Source organism: Phragmites australis, chromosome 16 (assembly GCF_958298935.1).
Source record: "Phragmites australis chromosome 16, lpPhrAust1.1, whole genome shotgun sequence".
Taxonomy (NCBI): domain Eukaryota; kingdom Viridiplantae; phylum Streptophyta; class Magnoliopsida; order Poales; family Poaceae; genus Phragmites; species Phragmites australis.
This window is the reverse complement of record NC_084936.1, coordinates 21,314,454-21,317,971: the sequence shown is the minus strand read 5'-3', so window position 1 is coordinate 21,317,971 and position 3,518 is coordinate 21,314,454. Positions and strand designations below refer to the sequence as shown.

The 3,518-nt window shown below is 42.8% G+C and overlaps 1 long non-coding RNA gene across 1 annotated transcript; it reads left to right on the top strand.

Annotated features, from left to right (window-relative positions):
- The first annotated feature begins 1,183 nt into the window (after positions 1-1,183).
- Positions 1,184-2,076, top strand: LOC133896290 (uncharacterized). Its single transcript, XR_009905739.1, has 2 exons — positions 1,184-1,468; positions 1,775-2,076. It is a non-coding gene; the product is annotated as an uncharacterized LOC133896290 (long non-coding RNA).
- Positions 2,077-3,518: the final 1,442 nt, after the last annotated feature.

The following is a 3,518-nucleotide window of genomic DNA, read 5'->3' as shown; positions in this document are numbered from 1 at the left end:
TAACTTTTTCTATAGATGTCTATAGAGTAAAAAAAAACGTCGAAATTGGAGTCCTATGCAAAAGTTATGGCCATTTAATCAAAGGCACTCCGAGTCAACTGGTTTTCATGTCTATTGTAAAATTAACATTGGTGACGGGGTCACTTATGACTTGTAATAAGTGACAGGTCATAAAACTGTAACCCATCACTTATGACTCTCAGTAAAAGTTAAAATGATCTTTTATCCGAGTCTCTTCAGGACACACGCAAGGTTAAGGTGGTTAGTCAGCTACACGCGCGAGGGGCCGTCGCGTGTTCGATACCCATGGAACGCACATTCTAAAAACAGCTTAAAAAATAGGTAGAGACACGTGGCGAGTGATGATATACCTGAGTTGTATTGGCTTGGGTGAAAAATATTTTTTACTTTTTTCGCGTCCAAAAAGCACGAAAACTGTATATCAATCATAAGTGACGGACCACAAACAAGTCATAAGTGGGTCACAGTTGTGACCTGTCACCAATGACCTTAATAAGTGACGAGTCAAGTGTTGATCCATCACCAATGACCTTATTAGTGACGGATCCTTACCTGTCACTTATTATATATAATCAGTGACGCGTTCGGAGTGACGAGTGCGGAACCTATATCACTCATGACGGTTATGATCCGTCACTCTTGTTTATTTTTCACGTGGTGCTTTTGAGTAGCCGAACACAATCTGATATCTAGAAAAGTTAGAACATCGAATACAATCCGAACTGGATATTTGAGATAATTGACGCTTGCTAGAAGCTTTGTTCACAAATACTGTTGTATCCCTATCACGAATGGAACGAAAAACTCACAACACCAGGAATTAGGCACCTCTATAATCCATATATCATCACCATAACAATCCATTAGGAATGTCAGAATGGATGAGATGAGCAGAGGTGAGGAATCATTATGATAGAATAGGTCATCTGTGTTACCTCATCAGTGCTGGTTAGATACAAACCGATACTGATAAAATATCAATACCGATTTGTAACATTCTGAGTTTCATCAACGATTGAACTAAGAACTGATACTGATATTCATTATTAATACCGATTTACCAATTTGATATAGGTTTGGACCCGAAATTTCACTTTAGTAATCTTTTACTTAGCAAGCTTCACGTTCGGCTCTCCTGTCTCCGTTGCGTCGTGCGCCCCTCTCCTCCTCTCTCAAACTCTCCTCTCATCTCTCTCCTCAGGCCGAATCGCTCCATGTCCACGAAAGACATCGTCCGGGCCTCTCGCCTACTCGACAACGAGATCTGCGTCTTCAAAACATGCAACCCTAGGTCGGATCCCCGCACCCTGGATCCGCATGCTGCCCCTTCAGCATAGGCGCAGGCTTGCGCGGCTCTTCCAGGCTCCACGGATGTGTGCGCTAACCTGCACCACTCCGCCCCGCGTCTCAGGTGTTGCCGCATGCCGTGCAGGAGCTACGAGCAGAGGTTGGTTTGGTTGTCTCCTTGTCTTCGTGCGATTAGACTAAGTAGCAGTAGACAGTAGCTGCATCCACACAAGCTTCAGATCCGGAGGCATCTATCCGAAACTTATCTCTTTGGCTTCTGATTTTTGCGCAAAAAGATGGAATTTTTATTCCCAGTTCCTTCCCATGTGCATTCTTCTTGGTATTTACCACTGCTAGTGCTGTATGGATGTGGCATGGAAGCATTCCTGCAAGGATTAAGCTCGTTTAGTTATTTATTGTGTCATAATCAGAGGCTGTTGGCGTTGTTTGGTTTTGTTAACTTCAGGAGCAACAAATTGGGGAGTGGGTGACCAAGGGCAGCAGCAACAAATGTCCAATTCTCTGGGTGTGCTTAGCTACTGAAGCAAAAAAAATTGGTGTTCTATGCATCGACATGCGTTGAGTAGCTACTGAAGCAAATTTTTCTTTGCAGTATATTGTCAAATTCGCATGATGTATAGCTCTGTTCCTAGTTATCTTTCATGCTGTATCATATTCTTTTCGATCTTTCAATATGTATTAGTGCCGAGTAATCATGATTATCCATGATTTTTCTTTCTTTCTAGAAAAATGGCAACATTACTAGCTCATGAATAAAGTTGGCACTGATAGTCTGAGCATTAGTGTCGGTTCTTTGTTATGGACCGGTACTGATACTCATTGTGAACAGAGACTGATAGTTATGGACTATTAGTGTCGAGTAATTAGTGTCAGTTCAAAAACTGTCACTGATGGCGTTTTTGAGCTGGCCCTGATGATCTTTTTTTAAGTAGTGAATACAATAGTTTCAACTTGACGAAGAAAGAAGTCTAGTTCATGTTCGCTACCGTGTCTGATCCCGACATCTCTTTTATACTCTCATGGGCGCACAAGCCCACACACGCACACACGATAACCCAGGCCCAAATACATAGCCTGGTCCGACTAATTATTCCTTTCTTTCGATTTCGCTTCTTCTGCCAGTGTCCTTGTATTGTTACTCGTCATCTGTTTGTCAACAGCCATGACAGGTCCCCCCCCCCCCTCTTGAGAAGTGGCTGATCTCCACGTCGTTGCATCAGGAAATTGCTGCCAAATGACATAGTAGTCCTCCCAAGTAGACATTGAGGAGGGGTGTAGTGAACATGGCTCTTTTAGGGCTTGTATGCGATTTTGGTGATTAATGATAACATAGTCAATAGGATTAGCATATTTGTCAAGTATATGCTTTAGTAGGTCTAATGGAAGCAATACATAAAGAAGCCACCTAAGTCGAACTCAAGAAAGTTTGAATTGGACGAGTTTAGAAAAAAGGTGTTAACATCAAATGGTTCGGTGCTCTAAAATTTATACACACCTGAGTATTTTTTAGCTCAAAGGAGAAAATAAAGACTACACCGGATGGTCCGATGATCATCAAGATATTCACACTGGAGTATTTTCCAGGAGGAATATTTCGGTGCAGAAGATTTGTACACACCGGATGCTCCGATGCTCAGAGAGGATATACATCTCCAGAGAACTATTGAAGACTGAAGATCTACACGTCGGATGGTCTGGTGCTTGGAGGTATACACGTCGGATGGTTGCACCGGAGCATTTTTCAGGAGAAGGTCTCAACGGCTAGTTTGACATGGTTATACATGCTGGATTGTCCGGAGTCCTGAAATATGCACACCGGATAGTCTGGTGATGAAGTTCAAATTAACGCTGGAATATCCGGTGTTCACAATGTGTTTGAGTGGGGTTCCAACGGCTAGTTTCTAATGCAAAGGAATTAGCTACGCGGGCCACGCTAGAGAGAAATGAAAATGATGGTGATCTTGATGAGATCATCGACTAGGTCACCAATGAGGTCTTCAGCGATGGAGCCCCCGAGCCTCTGGCGGTGAAGAAAAGCGCGGTCGTTTTCTCTATCGACAACCGCTAGATCGTCTTCATGCTAAGAGGTGTTAGGGAACGAGTTAGCTATGCTAGCCTAAAAACAAATTTTTTCTACCGCATTCACCCAGGAAACCATGTAAATAGGAGATCATAGATTATTACCACTT